At 37.3% G+C, this 21,004-nt stretch overlaps 1 pseudogene; it reads left to right on the top strand.

The window, feature by feature from the left end:
- The first annotated feature begins 244 nt into the window (after positions 1-244).
- Positions 245-21,004, top strand: part of LOC149205314 (tRNA(His) guanylyltransferase 1 pseudogene) — a 37,803-nt pseudogene continuing 17,043 nt past the window's right edge.

Here is a 21,004-nt window from a genome sequence, read left to right on the forward strand (position 1 = left end):
AAACCATTCCCTATACCATCCGATACACAATTCGGAGCTCCTTATTTGTATTCCAACTGGTGCTAATGAAACTTATAACATAGATGTACATACTACTAGTGTAGGAACTAACCTAGTAGTTGGTGACATTTGGACCTTATATTTTTATGGTTCTAAGACTTAGGATGGTTTCGGAGCTGGTTGTATCCTTATTATCCCTCAAAATAAAAGGTATATTTTATCATTCCAATTGGATTTCAAATGCATGAATAACAACTTTGAATATGAGGCACTCATTTTGGGGTTGAAGAAAGCCATAGACCTCAAGGTGGAAATACTTGAGGTAATTGGTGATTCAAATATTTTTACCCATTAGGTATGAAGTACCAATCATCTGTTTCACCTAATTTGAAAAAATACCAACAAGAGGTATGGTGTCTCATTTCATTCTTTAAAGAATTTCACATTAGGTCTATTCCTCAAATGCATAATGTTGTCACAGATACATTATCCAATGCAACTACTAGGATGTCACCATTAAAATATTGATTTTATATAAGAATTATTTATAAGCGTGCTCAAAAATGTAACTAACTTGCGTGTGTTAAATGATGAACAACAGATACTTCACTTCATGGATAATGTTGATGTTTTCAAAGATAAAACTATCAAAGAAGATGAACACGAAAAGGCCTTGCAGGAAGCAGTTAAGGGGAATACTATGCCTAAAGGTGTGGTATCTCTTGAGAAACTTTATGACCTACAAAACCATTTTAGAGGACCAATGAATAAAAAGACTCAAAGCTCAACACTATTGCACAAATAAGTCAATTTTAGAACAGAAGAAGATCCAAAATATGTGAACCTCGGTACAGGTTGTTCTCCATAAGAGTGGCAGGCTTATATCCATCTCTTCAAACTATATTGATACGTATTTTCATGGAATTCTGATGATTTAAAGACATATGATACACGCATGATCCAGTGTGTAATCCCTGTCAAAGATGGGGTGAAATCGTTTCAACATAAGCTAAGGAAATTTCATCCAATGCTTGAACCCTTGATTCAAACAGAATTGAGGAAATTGTTGGTTGTGTGAATCATCTTCAGAGTTTCATCATTCTACATGGGTTTCCAACCTAGTTCCTATCAGGAAAAAGTCTAGCAAGATACTCCTGTGTGTTTATTTTCGAAACCTTAACCAGGCCGCAAATAAAGATAATTACCCTATGCCATCTATGGAGTAGATATTCCAGACAATATCTGGGTTGGAAATGTTCTCACTACTGGATGGATTCTCCAGATATAATCAAGTGCTAGTAGTAGAACTAGATAGATTGAAGACCACCTTCAGGATGAAGTGGGGAACTTTTTCTTTCAAGCGCATTCCATTTGGACTCATTAACATTGGCACTACATTTCAATGGGCCATGGATATCTGGCTAGAGTGCGGTCATATACTTGGATGATGTAAAAATATTTTTCCAAGAAGAGATTTGATCATATTTGTCATCTAAAACAGATTTTTGAGCGATGTCACAAGTATGGAATTTCACTAAATCTGAAAAAGAGCATCTTTGGTGTGTCTGAAGGTAACCTCTTAGGACACATTATTGCTAAGAGTGGAATTAAGTTTGACATGGAAAGGGTCAAGACTATTGCTCAAATCCCTTTTCCTCGTGAACAAGAAAGCAATGCAATCCTTATTGGGAAAGATCAATTTTCTTCGAAAGTTCATCTTTGATTACACACATATTGTTAAACCATTACAAGAGATGATAAAGAAGGATGTTATATATAAATGGGATAAGAGGGAGAAAGATTCCTTTTCCTGAATCAAGCAAGCCATTGTCGATGCCCCATCCTTATAAAAATGATATTTTGGCAATATTTCTTGTTATACGCTTTTGCTTCCTACACATCTATTGTTGTTGTGTTAACACAAAACAAAAATCAAGGAAATGAGTGGCATGTATATTTCATGAGCATTGGTTTACAGGGATCAGAACTTAATTATCCCACCATTGATAAGAAAGCATACATAGTTTACAAGCTGGTTAAACATTTCAAGCCTTACCTCCTAAATGCTCACACTATTATCTGTGTGCCTCATCCATTAGTTAGAACGTTGTTTGTACAACAAGGATTGGGTGAGAGGTGGGAAAACTAGATAACGTGCTTGGAAGAATATGATCTTAAAGTCAAGCTAGTTCATACTATAAAAATTCATGGTCTCTGTTAGCTCATAGTAGAAGAAGTGAATTCACCATAAGAGGATTATTCTAGGTGGGAACAAGAGATCGAGATGTATAATATCAAGAAAGTTCCTCCTACAAGTACAACCAAGTCTTAGAATGCATACATACAGAATTAATCAGAGCACAACACCTTTCCTTCACATATATCAACTACACTGAAGAAGGAAATACACCTTAAAGCATTATCTTATGAGCATGGTGTGATTTTTTGGAAGCACCACAATGGTTTCCTACTTAGATGTTTAGATCCTTCAGAATTAGAAAGGGTGTTAAGAGATTTTCATGATGGACTAGAAAGTAGAAACTTTGCAGGAAATACCATAGCTCATAAGGTGATGAGTTTTGGTTATTATTGGACCACATTATTTAAGGATGCTTACGCCTACACCCGAAAATGCCTAGTTTTTCAAAGGTATGTTTGGCATGATTAGAGGTCAGTCCCCCATTACTACCCATAGCAGTTGAGGAATCATTTCAACAATGGGGATTGGATGTTATTGGTGAAATATTTCCTCATTCATCAAATCAACACTAATACATCTTAACTGCAATTGATTATTTCACCCGGTGGGTCGAAGAAGTTCTGCTAAGGAAAGTCAATGATCAGGAAGTCATCTAGTTTCTCAAACAAAACATCATAACCGGGTTCGACATTCCTACACCACTTGTCTTTGACAATTCAACATATTTTTCCTCATTAAAGTTTTATGAGTTTACATTAGAAAATGATATTGTTTTAAAGTATGCATCAAAATACTACCCTCAGGGGAATGGTTTGGTCGAGTCTACAAACAAGAATATGATTTGTATTATCAAGAAAATTGTTTTTTCTGAACAAAATAACTGGCATAACGCTTTGGTGAATGCATTATGGGCTTATGATGTCACTACCAAACCCTCTCTGAAGACCTCTCCCTAATTCCTTGTATATGGAAAATAAATTATCGTCCCTTCGAACATATATCTTCCGGCCTTGCAAATTTCTCAAGATCTCAAGGCAAAACATGTCTCCTTGTTCAAAGTAGGATGTATACTCTTCATAAGCTTGAGGAAGAAAGAACCAAATAAAAAGAAAAGTTTTCCATACACCAGAACAAAATCAAGCATTGGTTTGATAAGAAGTTCACAAGAAACAAAGATTTCAATGTGGGAGACCTATTATTAAAGTGGGACAATGCCCACGAAGAGAAAGGAAAGAACATAAAATTTCAATCTTTATGGATTGGAACTTACACCATCGTTGAAAATTTTTGCCACCATTCTTGTACATTGAAATCATTAGATGGGAGGATTGATCTTGTTCCTATCAATGGTTGAGATATTAAGCATTACTTCCAGTAGCAGGTCTGGGTTGCATTCCTACCTCTGTATAGTTTTATTTTATTGTCTTGTGGTGTTTTTCCCCATCGTGTCAGTGTACATAAAAAACTTGTGTGAGAGTGTTTTCATGGAACAAAAGAAAAATGTGGCAGAAATGAAAAGGGATTGTGATAACTACAATGCTTGGTTATTTGTTAAGTCTCCTTCTTTGTTCGGTATGGGTATTTTAAGTCAAGTAATCTCTGGATTGAAAATATGAGTCATGTAAAACAAAAAACCTTTAATGGACCTATGATTCCCATACCTTTGGTTCTGTATTCTTAACTTGGAATTTCACTTAATGTTGCGTTCATGTGTCAACTTGACTGAGTAGAGAAATGAAAGGATAAAATCTTAAAACGACCATATCAATTTCAGACATTATATGAATCCCTTTAAACAAGGGAAAACCTCTCTTGCAAGTAAATAAGATGGGATCCCTCTTGCACCTTCAAATAAATAAGTTCCTATGCACATTCTCTTAGTAACTCAATAAATAGGTGAAGAAGAGAAAGGCTTCATGCACAAAGAGGTGAAGCAAGCAACTTCGTCAGGATATTAAACATGGTTGCTGGAAGAAAAACAATGCTTGTGATTCCTTGAGGTGACTCTGTCGGGATATTGTATATCCTTGCTGGCAGTGGAGCAACACCGGGGAATTTTCTTAACATCTGATTATCAGAAGCTCGGTACACTATTATAATTTCCCAATCAAAATAGTTAAGTCTGACCAATCTATGAATGTGTTTAAGCCAAGAAAATAGGAGAATCTGTTTGGTAAACTAGGATAAGTGGTGTAGCTAGGTTTATCCTTATGATGATTCAATACTTCTTGAAAGGATATACTTTGTGCTAAAATCTATACCTCGAAAGAGAAGTTGATGTTTGTCTAGTATGTTGCCAAGTGTTGTTGTTGTTACAACGCCCTCCAAAAGTTTTATTTTATTTGAATTTTGGAGCATACCTTCCATCATGTGAAGTGTCACTTTTGGTCATCAAGTGTCATTTTATGTTTTTACACATGTTTCAAGTGACCATATCCCTTCCTAATTTTCTTTGGATCATTACAAGTAACTATAGCGCATTTTCTAGGCACAAAACGACACTTATGTATTGCAACTACTCATGCTTTGCTTGTTACACTTGGATAATATTTGTGAAAGATATTTTTGATGTATATTTCTTAGTATTGGGTCCTATTAGAGTTTTATTGATGAATTGAGATGAATAGCACTTGATCTTGCTCCTAACTCATTTTGTTTTTCATGTTTTACCCTTTCATACTTAGTCTTTGTTTTTACCTTGAAACCTACTCTTTGGGCTAGGAGAAGCACATTGCGCACTTACAAAGCCTAGTTTGATTGTGCACTTATAGAGCCTAGTTTGACACCCTTGTTAGTTGGGTTTGTTCCTTATGCCACCCTAAGTCTTCCCTCTCTCTCCTGCACATAACACAACTCTAGCCAGTAAGACCCCTCTCCTTACTGCTTACTCTTCCTCCCTGCACCAGCCCCGCCCCTTGTTGCCCAGTGTTATGCACTGCCCACTTCCAGTGGGAATTTATTCTCCTCCTTGTTCCTTATAAATACACCCTACACCCTCTTTGTGATCCTATAATTCCTCCCTAGTGCATGGCGTAGTCCTAGTGAATAGTCCCTACAACCTTGCCTCTTGGAACTGTGCCATGTGCTCACCTTGCATTCTCCTCTTCCAGAGTTGCACATGGTGTATTCTCAGTGAGAATTACCTACCTCATTGTCTCCTACAACTATGATATGCACCCATAAGGCCCCTCTCTCTATCCCTTGCACATTTTTTATCCACAATCAGTGCATTGCATAAATCATCATAGAGTAGGATATTTCCAGGCTAATGTTTTCTTGACAAGAGTTATCTATACTTGCATGTGTTCTAAGTAAAGCATTGAAATGATCTTTGAGGAGATGTTTCAAGAGAATTTTTCCAAGGAGACATTTTGAAAACAGAGGCACAAAGACACCATGTTGTGAAAATTGAAGTAATGGTGGATTTTGGCGGTCAAAGTGACTCATGAAGACTCCATAATCTCTCTAGGCCCTTTGCAGGGTAGAAGGAAACTACAATGCAATATTTGCTACAAGTATTAAAGACATAATGGAAGGATCATCACTTCTCAAAGAAATTCATGTTACAGGTCACTAGGTTCCACGTCATTAGTATCAATGACTTGTCTTTTTGTCATCACACGGTGATGTGGAAAAAGATGATGTAGTATTGTAAATGTAAATATGTGATGTAGTATTGTAAATGTAAATATGTGTAAGTCCAAGAGTCACACATGGACAAGAGAGTCATTAGTAAAAGTACAAAGGTATTGTGTAAGTCCAAAGATCATACCATAAGTCCAAGAGTCATGAGGGTAGTTCAAGGGCCATTTTTATGTGGAATTTAAAACTGCGGATAGAAGTATCTTCCCTAGACCTAGTGGACTAGTTTAGAACAACATAAAGAAAAGAATATAAAGTTCCCCTTAGATAAATTGGAGAATGGAAAGAAGCTTACCTAGAATCCATCACAAGCTCTTGTCTCCTGTCGGCTTGTAATCTCCAATTGTAGCTCTGAAATTGGAACATGCTGCATACAATCAACACAAGCCAAATTTCTATGACATCTATGTAGCATTATCCAATTACTTTCAATGGATAAAAAAAACATTGAAATATATGAATGTAAACATAAAATCACACATATAGGAAAACAATATATTCTTTGTACTAATATGAATAGGAGATAGTTCACAACCAATAATAGTAATTGATCTTGTAGAGATCTCCCCAAGTTGACTAGTCCTACCTTCTCATAAAGTACACCTTAATTTCAACTTAATGCATGAAAATTATAACTCTGTTAGGTCAAAAGAAACATCATGAGGGTATGATTAATCTCCAAAAGCCAACCCTGGCTTTGTAGATGGTTGTAAATTTATAGGAGAGTATGGTAGTTTAGGAATTCTTATCCATTTACCAATCTATGCTTGAGATCCACTCTTGATGCGAGGATGTGCTCAAGGGATAAGAGATGAAATATTCAAGGTAGGATTAGATAGGATTCAAAGTTCTTATCTAAGGTAAATGGTCGAAAAAACTCTTGGAAGCTTCTAGAAGAGGAAGCTTCATGATTCTTTTTAATTTTCCTGACTTTCTAAAATCAACATAGCCCCAACAAGGGACAACCCATTGTTGATCAAAGTTGGTGCAAAATTGAGAAACCTGCCACTAAACATAGGTCCCGAAAGGGCTAGGGTGCAATGGACCTTAAAAACACTGATTTGAGGTAGTCAGACCCATAAACTTAGGGCTTTGGGAGAGTCATTCTTAGGTCTTTATGTAGGGATGATGACAAGGCATTAATGGATGTTGATTGATCCAATTTGCAAGCCTATTGACCATATGCGACAAAATGGCCTATAAAATATTCCCCCTAAAGCACAAAGTCAGAAATAGTGGTTGATGACTAAAGTACTTTACCTTGTGACAAGTTCAAATCAATAACAACTGGTCGGATCATCATCTGTTACAATAGATATAATGACATATATTTTGAGGGAGGTATACACATGCTAAACACATAAGCTAACATTACATGTACAATGATCAAGAAGTTGTGTCCACTGATGATAAAGTGTGGATCCATGATTGGATCATTGTATGATCATATCCATCATGCTTTTTAATCTTGCATTAATCCTGAAATTGCAACCGTGATGGATGGAACTAAATCTGGGGTCTTTTATCTCATTCACTCAATCGTCCAATGTATGAGTCTAACCATGTGAATAAAGGAGTTGAAGTCAAATATGGTAGAAACCATATAATTAGCGGCCAATGATGTAAGTTTTTAATAGACATGTGAGAAACCACCGATCACGTTAATGGATCTCAAGGTAAAGTAGTACAATCCATATTGTATGAATGAATGAGTTGAATTCGAACACCAATCTTTCAATCGAAGGATAATGATGAAAACTTGTTTCCAAGAGTGAGGAAACTTGCCATTGATGTATACAAGTCCCAAGGTACTAAGGGAAGAGTTTCTAAGTCAACTTCTTGGATAATGAGATGATGTCGATAGGAAGTGACCCGTCACAGGAGGGTCGTAATGTATCCTCCATCAATGACATGAAATAGGTATCATGATTTGAGACAAAATGATGTTGATGTAAAACTAGTTCAGGAATGGAAGACATGGACTGAAGGCTTAAGAGTATTGTAGCAGATATCAATTGAATGGCTTCTCTTGAACACATCAGAGACGTTGAATGGAGTTGGAAACACTGACCCAAAACCAAAAATGGAGGCTTTGATATGGTGTGATGAAACGAAAGAAAGGCATATTTCCCCACCAAATAGCCATGGAGATGAAGTGGAAGAGTGTCGTGTTGAAGAGCAACTTGCTGCCATAATAGGTGGATTATCCCATTTTCCAAATTTCTCCAACCATTTCTAGTCTGTAACTCTTTATTTTTTAACAATCTTAAGGAGAATAACATATGCTTGATCTATAAGTTCATCCTTCATATGAATCCCTCTGAGCATCTTTAACGCACCCTCATGAGTGGTTCGATCCTGTCATGTCCAACGATTCCATCATTGTTTGGTGCTTTTACGAGTCCAGCAAAGGTGAAACTTGGCATCTTTTTCATGTTTAGAGAGTTTGAAAAAAAAGGCAAAAAAAAAACTCCAAAGGTTCCTTTTCATAATTAGTCTCTTGAGTCCGAAAAGGCAGAAAATGATACTCAAGATAACCTCTTAGCCATGTTCAACTAAGGTATTAATTTTTCGTAACTATTTTATCTCAGTCTAGAAAAGGGTTAAACTTATACTAAGTAGACGTTTTTTAATTTACTTTTGCAAGTTTGAAAAGACAAATTCTCAACAATTTTTTTATATTTTGGGAGTTTGAAAGGAGCTAAAAGAGGACTCCTGGAGGAATGAGTGGTATCAAAGGTAGCAACTGGTTCCAGTCATGAAGGAACTTCTTAAAACATGTAGAGGTCAAGAGGCTAGCTAATAATACCACTCATTGTTAATTTTTGCAACTAGGGTCAAATTCCACATTGGACAACTCAGATGATCAAGATTATATGTCCATTAAATTTCTCTTTTTGAGAGGACCAAAATCAACCTAAAGATCACCTAATTTGGTTAAACAGAGGTTACGATTTGGATTATTTTATTCATGCATACATTAATGGGCTGGCCCTAAGCACATGAGTAACAACTTGGGTCAATATTAACCTCAAGTTAACCATCGGGAAAACCTATAAAAGGAAGCGACCTCAAGTTCATTTGATCACATCATCATAATCTTTCTATTCTTCTATTTTGTTTTGTCTCACACAGGTTCATCGACAGAAGTTCACATTGGGTCTAACATTACAGGTAAAAGGCTTGCTCTGGGTTAGGGTTTTTTGGATCTCAGTCGCTGGCATAGATTTGAAGTTTTTTGTCCTCAGTCGTAGGTATAGAGTAGGCCAAAGAGTGACTTTGGCTCTTTGGTCGCTCGAAAATAGTTTAGGGAGAGAGACTCTAGGTTCAAAGCCAGATCGAAAGGATCTGGTCCCCAATCTCTTGCATTAGGTAGACTTGAGAGTGCCCTTGCCATCACAATCGCTCACACAGCTCATCAAGGGTGCGATTTTAGCTCTTTAGTCGCTCACGCAACTCGATAAGGGTGCAGCTTTGGGTCTTTGTTTTCCGGTGCTAGATCCACACGCGTAGAAACCTCCTGAGTGCGACTCTACAGTTATAGTCGCTCACACATTTTATTCGTGAGAGAGACCGAGAAGCTTCAGTCACTCGCAGATAGTGTAGATGAGAGCGACCTGGTTCAGATATAAGGTTTTTACATCTTGACATCAGCTGGCTTCAGTGATATGGTAGTTCTGGATTCCTATGCTATTATAATAGATCTGTAGATATGGTTCATTGTTATCCACTGCAAATCATATGTATTAAGCTCATTATACTCTTTGTTGAAATATTTTTATGATGATCTACTAAAGAAGAAGATTTGAAAGGGTTTCCCCCTAGTGGGGTTTTTCCCTAGTCTTGTACTAATATGTTGTCTCTTATGGTTGTGTTTTTTTCTTCTCTATCACTGCATATATTGTTCTTTTGTAATTGGATGCATTTTTAATGAAAAGATAAACTGGGGTAAAGTAATTGATACAACATTGAACAATCTGAATATTTAACATGGTATTAGAGCTAAGGTGAAAGTCAAGCCTAAAGGTATTTATGACAAGATTACCGACATGTATGAAGTTAACAACTTGAATGAAATAATCACTCTGAAATATCAACTCAAGGAAACTAAGATGAACAAAGGGGAAATGGTTCAATCCTGCATTATTTGGATCTTCTGCCTTAGAGATCAATTCCAGAGGGTTGGAGAAAATGTGTTGGATAGGGAGCTTGTGGTTGTGACTCTTAGAGGTATCCCTACCATTTGTGAAACCTTCATTACTACAATCAACAACAATAATTTCCTTCTGACATTTGACGAAATATTTGGGAATCTCACACAAGAAGAATCCAGGATGATAACAAGAGGAAGGATTCAAAAGCATGAAGAGGGAGAGCCCAATGCATATATCTCTCACGACAAGAAGAATAAGACAAAAGGAGGACCACCACATAATCCTCCTTATCAAAAATAAAAAATGATAAATGACAGATCATTATCTCAGGTTGAATGATTCTATTGCCATAAGAAAGGTCACTTTGCTCGTGACTTTCCCAAGAAGAACAAAAGATATCACTACAACACTAGAAGCAACTATAATGAAAAAATAATAAAATAATATCAAAGGGAGTATTATGATAGAAGATTCAGAAGAGACTCCTCAAGTGATCATGACGAACATCACCCTTCTCAAAAGAAGTCAAAGGCTCCTAGGTATGAAACTAATATAGTAAATAAATTTGAATAGATTCTTATTTCGGCTCTCACTAGTTCTTCTCCACCAGATTCATGGGACAGTTGGTTGGTTGATAGTGGGGCCACTCATCATTTCTCTGGTTATAAATAAGTCCTCTCTAATCTGGTAGAGAGGGAGACTAAGCTAAAGATCATTCTTGGAGACAACTCTACTCATCATGTGAAAGGTTTTGGGTCCATCAAATTTCAGCTAAATTCTGGGGAATCAGTTATGCTACATGATGTCATGTATGTACCAGGATTAATGAAGAATCTGGTATCTGTATCTACATTGGAAGACAAAGGTATGAGGGTTTCCTTCATCAAAGGTAAATTTCTAACTTGGCCTGTTGATTCACCTATGAGGGATGCCTTCACACTAGGATCAAGATTTGAAGGACTCTATAGGGTCACTAGAAGACCTCTCTTTGCATTGGTCCATAATACTAATCATTTGAGAAAATTATGGCACCACAAACTGGCTCATGTTCATTATAATGCACTTCTGAAACTAAATAAATTGGTCTCTGGTATTCCCGATGTTCAGGCTCATCATGATGGAGTTTTCCCAGGTTGTGAAAGTGGAAAGAAAACAAGAGGACCATTTCCCTCTAGTAAGAACAAAACTCATGACATCCTTCATCTCATTCATTCTGATATATGTGGTCTAATGCCTATACATTCTGTTGGTGGTCATCTCTACTACATTACCTTTATCGATGACTTCTCAAGAAAGACATGGATATACTATTGTAAGCACAAGGATGAAGCCTTTGAAACATTCAAGGAATTCAAAGCCTTGGTCGAAAATCATTCAGGAAAGAGAATCAAAGTCTTCAGGTCCGATAATGGAGGAGAATACATGTAAAAGGAATCCATAGCATTTTGCAAGAAAGAAGGAATCAAGAAGGAAACAATTGTTCCATATACTCTTGAATAGAATGGTCTAGCTTAAAGAAAGAACAGGTCCATATAAGGAGCTACCCATGCTATGCTACATGATCAAAAGGTTCCAAAGTTCCTTTGGGCTAAAGCGACATCTATTGTTGTATATGTTTAGAACAGGGTGCCTCATCAAGCATTAGAAAACAAGACTCCTGAAGAAATATCATAGGCAATAAGCCTAATATCAGCCATCTTCATGTATTTGGATGCCTAGAATATTTTCATGTGCTGAAAGAAAAAAGGAACAAACTGGAAGCTATTGGCAGAAAAGGTACGTTTGTAGGTTATTATGAAAATTCTAAAGCGTATAGAATTTATATTCTTGGTCAGAGGAAGGCTGAAATTAGTAGGGACGTAACATTTGATGAATATGCAGCTCTTGGTAAAGCAAACAATCTTACTCCACCTCCTCCTCCCAATGGAGAGAATGATGACTGAGATATTCTAGATGGTCTGTCTGCACCTGAGTCTGATATGGTTGTTGATCCCATAGGGCCTATGGATCCATTAGATCCTCCTCCAAGTGATCCTCCCTCTAAGAAGATACCACTTTGGCTTCGAGGTACTTTATAGGATATTGAAAGAAATTTCCCCATTCGCAGATCATACAGAGAAAAGAAACAACCATGCTAGTATCAGGGATATGTTGCTTCAATGAGTACTATGATTCATGCCGAACCTTCCACATTCAAATAATATGCAAAATAACAAGTTTGGAAGGATGTTATGGCTGAAGAATATGAATAAATTATAAAAAATGATGTATGGGACATTGTACCTAGACCGAAAGGGAAGTTTGTTGTGACTTCAAAATGGCTATTTAAAATCTAACATGGAATTGATGGCAACATTGAGAAATATAAAGCAAGGTTCATGGTTCGAGGCTTTTCTCAGAAAAAGGGAGAAGATTATGATGACATATTTTCTCCTATAGCTCGATATACAAAAATCCATAATTTCCCTTTCTACAAGTCAGAGATGGACTCCTTATCAGATTGATGTAAAGACTGCATTCCTTCATGGCATGTTATAGGAAGAGTTATATGTTGAACAACCACAAGGATTCGAAGTGGAAGATCGAAGAACACATGTTTGCAAGTTGAAGAAGGCATTGTATGGTTTGAAGCAAGCTCCTTGAGTTTGGTATGCATGTATTGATAGTTACTTAGTGAAGTTGGGATTCAAAAGAAGCAATGTCGATCCCAACCTCTACTTCAAGGTAGTCCAAGGTATGCCATTGATTTTGGTTTTATATGTTGACGATCTATTTTTGACAGGTAGTGAGCCTCTGATGATCAAATGTAAGAGGAAGCTAGCCTTTGAATTTGAGATGAAAGACCTGGGTCTCATGCACTACTTTTTGGGTCTTGAAGTGTGGCAAATGCCTGATAATATTTTCCTTTCACAGGTAAAATACATAGTAAAGTTGTTGGAAATATTTGGAATGACTGAATGTAAATCCATGGTCACTCCAATGGAAATGAACTTCAAGAAATTATGTGGAAATATTGCAGGAGAAGACTTAGAAAATTCATCTCAGTAAAAACAATTGATTGGGGCTCTAATTTCACTTGTGAATAGTCGTCCAAACTTATGCTATGCAGTAAAAACTTTTGAGTCAATTCATGACCAAGCCCCACCACTCACGTTAGATAGTTGCTAAACACATATTGAGATATTTTCATGGGTCGATTACACTTGGCTTGAGGTATTCTATAGGAAATGTTCATCTTCATGGATACATTGATGTTGATTGGGTCAGAAATTCTATCGACAGAAAAAATACATATGGATGTTGCTTCCTTAGATCTGCCATGATATCCTGGACGAGCAGGAAACGAAAGTCTGTAGTATTGAGCATAGTCGAAGGAGAATACATTGCTACTAGCATGGCTAGCTGCGAAGTAGTCTAGTTGAGAAATCTCTTTGGAGAGCTACTTGAGCAGGTCCTAGATACTACAGTGATATACTGTGACAACAAGAGGGGGATCTATTTGGAAAAAAATCTAGTGTTTCATGACAATTCCAAGCATATTGAGATTTGATATCACTTCATTCAAGACATGATACAAAGAGGAGATTTAAAGCTCCATCACATATCGATAGATGAATAGATTGAAAATATTCTCAAAAAAGGAATTACCCAAGAGAAATTTCTTGGTCTTTAGAGAGAAGCTTGGACTGATGGATATGTTCCTTCTGGATGAGGGGCAACATTGATCAAGAACACTGAGCTATATCTTCCTACCCTATTTGAGCTCTCAGGGTGAGGAATCAATATGGAGGGCTTCTGGGGTTGAGGGAACTCTGGACAGTAGGGTGTTATCCCTATCTGTTACCGATAGGGTTGGATTTGTAGCTCACCCTATCTTGGTCTTTGTAAAGTATACCTTAGTTGGTATCATACCCACAAGCCGAGCTTATTGGGAGTCTCTCTCCCCATATAGCCAATGATTGAGAGTGTAATTGGGGGTCTACAACCCAAGGTGATTATGATGCAAGTGTTCTACCACATGACTATTCTGGGTCAACGATGGGAGGATCAGTAGGAAATAGGATGGGCTAAGATGACATGTGGGTTGAGATAAACCGATATGATTCAAGGGTTGAGGATTTACTCCCATGTATGATGAGTTATATTATTGCTAGATAATTTTGTAATATATTGATCCCTGATTCTTATTCTAGATCCGAGAAAGTTTCAGCAGATAGAGTTGAGCAAACACTGACAGATATTGTAGGATTGAATTCTTCCTAGTTGAGAGGCAGTGCTAGTTTTTGCAACTAGGGTCAAATTCCACATTTGACAACTCAGATGATCAAGATAATATGTGCATTAAATTACTCTTTTCAAGAGGACCAAAATCAACCTAAAGATCACCTAATTTGGTTAAATATAAGTTAATATTTGAATTATTTTATTCATGCATACATTATGGAATGGGTTGGCCCTAACCACATGAGTAACTACTTGGGTCAATCTTATCCCCAAGTTAATCCTCAGGAAAACCTATAAAAGGAAGTGACCTCAAGTTCATTTGATCATGCCATCATCATCCTTCTATTATTCTATTTTGTTTTGGCTCGCACAGGTTCATCGACAGAAGTTCCCATTGGGTCAGAAATTAGAGGCGAAAGGATAGCTCTGGGTTAGGGTTTTATGTATATCGATCGCTGGCACAAATCTAAAGTTTTTTTTCCTCGGTCGCAGGCACAAAGTAGGTTAGAGAGTGACCTTGTCTCTTTAGTCACTCCTACATAGTTTAGTGAGAGCGACTATGGGTTCAAAGGAAAATAAGAAGGATCTGATCCCCAGTTGCTCCCATCAAGTAGACCTGAGAGTGACCCTGTCATCACAGTCACTCGCACAACTCAACAAGGGTGCAACTTTTTCTCTTTGTTTTCTCGCTAAGCTTGATAAGGGAGAGAATTTGGGTCTTTATTGTCTGGTGCCAGAGCCACATGCATAGAGACCTCCTGAGTGCGACTCTGCAGTTACAGTTGCTCGCACATTGTATTCGTGAGAGCGACCCAAAAGCTTCAGTCACTCGTAGATAGTGTAGATGAGAGCGACCCAGTTCAGATCTAAGGTTTTGACATCTTGACATCAACTAGCTTCAGTGATATGGTAGATCTGGGTTTCTCTGCTATTATAACAAATCTGTAGATCTATAGATATGGTTCATTGTTATCCGCTGCAAATCATATGTATTAAGCTCATTGTACTCTCTGTTGAAATATTTTTATGACGATCTACTAAAGAAGAAGATTTGAAAGGGTTTCCCCCTAGTGGGGTTTTTCCCTGGTCTTGGACCAATCTGTTGTCTCTTATGGTTGTGATGTTGTCTTCTCTATCACTGCATATATTGTTCTTTCTTTAGTTATGTTTATGATTGATTATACTGCTAACAAATTGGATGCATTGTTAATGAAAAGATAAATTTGGATAAAGTAACTGATACAACATTGAACAATTTGAAAATTTAACACTCATCACAGTTTTTCCTCAGGAAAGGGTAAAGCAACCAACTTAAAGTATATGATCGACTAAGAAGATGGTAACAATGGAATGAGAAAACCATGGCTCATATGGTAGAATCAGGCTGATAAAAATGGTAATCACAAGGGGAAGGATGAAAATGGTTTCATTTGTACACAATCTTGAAACATGTGAGAACTATTCTTGAGATAAGTTTCATGTCCCCAACATAATGACTCAATTTTGGGCATATGCCCCCAAAGCTTCATTTCATTCACCCAAGTAGGCTACCAATTACTGGGTGGATGGAATGAAGGTTATGAGAATAAGTGAAAGACTTGACTGGGAATTTATGAGACCTAATCAAAGACTCAAATTGGAAGGGTGTTTGTTTCATTTTTTAACGAGATTTACACAGGAAAATAACTATGCTCATGGGACCTTGTTTCATTTTTTATGAGCTTGACACAAGAAAAGGAACTGTGCTTTGGGACCTTGTTTCATTTTTTAATGAGCTTGCCACAAGAAAATGAATGGTGCTTTGGGTACCTTGATCATGACCTCCAAAATGCGATGGCTTCCAAAAGGTTCTCATCAGATGGGAGAAAAATTCTCTTGAAAGTCTCAAAGGATCCTTCTGTAGCTCCTAGACACAACCCTTAGGTTGTGGAAAGGGTCATTGCCTAGGACGTCTTAGAGGAGTGCTTTGAGGATTCATTGAGATTTTGTTACATTCTGTATTTCATATATTAGGAATTAGATGATTCATAAATTGGTTCAATAACCCTTCACCAAGGTAGAATTAAACACACATATATCAATATGTAGGAATATATCGCTCATCCCATGGATAAATGTCCCGATATGGTGGTCGACACACAACAAAATGCAGGTTAATATTTGTCATTGTAGTGAACATGGAGAGAGAGAAAATAAGGAAAGGAATTCAATGCAGAGGGTTGGATAACACAAAATCCTAAGCAACGAATCCTAGCAGAACTATGGAAGGTTAAGGGGATGAAAATGCAGAAATTGAGAAGGGCTCTAGCTCTATATTTTCATGGGTACATTCTATCACAAAATAACATTGGAAATTTTATGATCTCACTAGTATTTTTGGCTAGAATATAACACAAGTAAATCTGTAATTGCATAGGTACCTTTGCTACCATATAGCATAAGTAAATCCATAATTGGAGATTGAAAACAACATCTTATTTACACAATTTTAGAGGAAGATAAACATACATGAAATGAAAAATGGAGGGGAAAACATACTACACATTACTCTGATTGGAATCACCATATCTACTTCATTAATCTTTGAAAAGGGAGTCCATATCATAGGTCCAACATAGTTGGAATTTGTATAAGAATTAGAACCTCATGAACAAGCCACTGAACCATGATTTGGAACCTCTTTATGTATACAAAACTCAAAATACTTGCAAAGACAGGTTTTAGAACTAGGGGAGCATGAATTTTAGAACCTTTAAAATGAGTTTCTTCCCCCTATTTATAAGGAGAGGGGGAGCTTAGAATAACAATTACAAAATATCTTCTAAAGTTACAATTGTTTCATCAACTAGCTATCTCAGTGTGTGCATATTCAAATGATTACATAACAGATTGATTCCTTCTTTAAAATGCAACAAATTACAAAATACAAAATATGGGAAAACTTTATGATGGAAACAACAAAATATCTCCATGATAATTCCTATGATCGCCTTTGATTAGGTCACGTCTTTACCACAATGTCCCTCTACAACTACCAGTCAATATGCTTGTTTCTTTCTCCCCTTAACTTCTTGAATTCCCCTTTCTAGAACTGGAAGAAATCAACCGCGGTGGCATTATTGGTGCTCTGTAACATAGCTATCGACCCATCCATCTGCATACACTCTAGGCTATACTATCAGAACCTGATACATCTCATAACTCTTATAAAAGATCATTACGAAAACATAGAACTTTGATCATTCTTAGCTCCTCTTTCTTAAGCTCCTTTATCGCTTCTCAACCATGGGACCATTTCCTGTGACCAAAGGCTTAATGCATAGGCACTGCAATATCAGAGCTTTCTATCCTCATAACTTTATTTGAAATAACATTACCAAAACATAAATATCCAATGCCTTTAAGCTCCTCTTCCATTAGCCCTCTTCCTATTTATCCCATGGGACTAGGTGCCATGACCTCAGGCTCAACTGTTGGGTGCTAAAGCATTTGGGCTCCTATCGGGGGCCTATCTCCCTTTGTAATTTGAGCTTCACCCTTGGTTCTTTGGATGGTCATGACTGAGTGCCACCACATATTGGAGCCCCTCTTCATCATAATTTTTTCAGAAACGAATTAACATTTGGGTTACGAAAAATCCCACTTTTGATGAGCTCATAGCTCAACCCTAGATCTGTTCCCTTGCTTCTTTTGAGTCTTCGTGACCAACTACCACATGATTTTGGAGCTCCTTCCATTAGAGGTCCTCCCAATAAGAATTAAACTAAAGTTCCAATGGCCTTTCCCTTTGAATTTCTTTCTGACGCTTGGGTGCTTGGCCTTGGTCTGAGCTCTTAGTTCTTTTAGGTATTTGTGACCAAGTGTCAACATATATCGAAGCCCCTTTCATCGGAAGTTTTTTAAATGTTTATTAAAAAAGAGTTACGATGGCCTCTTCCTCTAAAATGTAGACTTCTGAAGTGACGTCAAGGTAACATCCTCATCTCCACATGGCACCTCCTAGGTAGTGACACGTGTCACCCATATTTTCCCCTTTAAGCCCTTAAAAATGACAAAACCCACTGCCATGTGTCCCCCATGCTACCATGTCATGCCGAATTCATCAACCATGTCTTCTTTTTGGGATCAATCACCAGCTTCCAGGTGTCTTCTTCGAAGGAGAGAGAAAAGGTCCCTGGGGTCTTTGGATTTTCAAAGGTCTCCTTTGTATTTCCCTTTCCTCCAAGATTTTGGTGCTTTCCAAAAAGGTGTATACATTAACGAGTTCTAAAACTTCGATGTTCCAATGGCATATGCTCCAAGGTCAATCCTTGTTTTGTTCCCCATGGTTCTTTGGAACACTTGGCGATTGTTGGCTTGAGGGGGCTTGGACCCAAGTTCAAAATTAGTTGTGCTAATAAAAGAACCTACACTACGAGCCCTTTTGGCAACAGTCCGCTTATCACAGACTGCAGTCTCACCCGAGGCAGTATTGGGGGACACTAGAACTAGGTTTCTACATCCATAAGGCTATGTGATGTAGCAGCGAGGTGTTTCCTTAATTTAGGGCCCGATCCGGCCTTCGCGAACTCTTATCTTCAGAATCACAGACTTAAATTGATTTCTACTTAATTAGATCTAAAAGCTTCGTCTAGTTGTTCTAACATGCATAAGTTTATGATATAAAAGTAGATTTGAACCTTCGCGATGAAATTAAAACAATATGATAGAGAACTGAATCATAACTGAGCATAAACACAGAAACATATAATTATACAGAGAATGCACAAAATTGCTTCAAAGATGCTTTATTACTTCAGATATTCAATACATACACTTCTTCTGACCTTGCGCACACAGCTGCAAGGGCCCACACACTCAGCTGTGGACTTACCAAGGTCTCCGCACACTCAGCTGCAGGAGCCTTCCCCTTCACCAGAATACAGAATTACAGACTCAAAATCTTATTCATGCACTTCATAAAAATTACTAATGACTCCTAGATGACTCCCTTTTATATCTTTTACATTACATTACCATGGTCCACGAACCATGGGTGGAGCTCATTGTTTACTCAAAACAACCCATCCATTTACAAAATAAGGGGCTTTGAACTTCCTAAAATCCCCTTTGACTCTTAACATTCTGTGCGCTCCGCTCCTCAAAATGTGGATACTTTACAATCTTACATCAAAATTGACTCAAAACTTAGACAAAAATTAGACCTGGGGGTCCCCATCCCAACAACAATCGAGTGCCAGCCTAAATTAGAGCCCCTCTTAATTGTAATTTTTTCAAAAACGAGTTAAATAGCATTCTGATGCTTTCAATCCTCCGAAGAAATGACCTCTGATATGCCTTCCTTCTAGCCTTCCCAATATCGAACTCCGATGTGATTGGGTCTCGAATTTCGGCACTCCTCTTTAGATTTCAACTTTCTCCTTTTGGATTTGAGACTTTGGTTTTTGATTTTGGCCTCCTCGTGATTGCGACCTCTGATATTTTCTCTCCTCTTTGATCTATTTTCACTTAGGCTCTCCCTTTTTGGCCACCATTTGACATCATTTGATACAATTGCAAAAAAGGTGTAATAGGTTACAACACTCGCTCCAACTAGGTATAGTGCCTTATTGGTAAGGTGCTGAGAACATGCATACTAGTATCCTTCTATCCATTGGGAATGGAGTCATTTTATTCAATTATATGAAAATAAAAAAAATAGAAACATCAAAAACTTAAAGCATTATCGGTATATACAATGGGTGAAAATGGACCTCTTTAGTGATGGAAGTAAAGCTAGAGAAACTGCCCATTCACAAGCAATTCAAGCACTTCACCATCCAAGTTTTCCAACAATATATTATTGTTGTCCTTTGCCTCAACAATCTTGAAAGGTCCAAATCACAAGGGATCGAATTCTCCATGTTTTCCTTTATCTTCTCGTCTGACATCCCACCTGATCACCAAATCCCCTAGCTGTAAGTATTTGTCTTTTGTCTTTCTGTCAAACAAGCCTTCATCATTTCCTGATATTGAATCAGATTCTGAGTCACCTCCTCCTTAGTTTCTTGAAGTTTTACCAGTTGATTGATCCTTATGGTTAGATAATTTGGCTCTTCATCAACATCCTGTAGAATTTTGGCCACCAGAATTACTAATTGTATAGGGAAAATTGTAGCTTTCCCATACACTAATTCAAAAGGAGATTTCCCAGATGATCTCTTAGTAGTAACTCTATTGGTCCATAAAGAAAACTTCAGTTGTGAGTCCCAGGTTTTTTTATTTTCTAATATTATATTCTTAATAATCCTTGCCAGGATTTTATTTGATGATTCATCCAATCATTTCCCTGTGGATAGTAGCTAGTGGAGTGACACACAATGATGTTATACTTCTGGAAGAGTCTCAGAAACTTGGAATATTAAAAAAATTGAGCATTATCAGTGATAATATTCCTTGGGAAACCAAACCTAGCAAGGATATTCTCCTCGATGAATTTTATAACCACGACATCGATTTCATTTATAGCTGGGACTGCTTCCACCCACTTAGTGAAGTAATCAGTGGCCATAATAATCCATCTGTGTTGACCACTAGAGGATGGGTGTATTTTCCCAATGAAGTTTAACCCCCACAATCTAAAAGTTTCTTCAGTAAAAACAAGGATTAAAGGAAAAGGTGCTAATTTCTATTTTCAGCAAACATTTGGCACTTCTCACAGGCTTGAACATATGCATGTACCTTACCAAACAGGTTGGGCTAATAGAAACCTTCTTTGAGAATTTTATGGGTTGTATCTCTCCAA

This window comes from Pinus tabuliformis, chromosome 1_2, assembly GCF_031772625.1.
Source record: "Pinus tabuliformis cultivar Carrire ecotype Pingquan chromosome 1_2, CPIR1, whole genome shotgun sequence".
In the NCBI taxonomy this organism is placed as follows: domain Eukaryota; kingdom Viridiplantae; phylum Streptophyta; class Pinopsida; order Pinales; family Pinaceae; genus Pinus; species Pinus tabuliformis.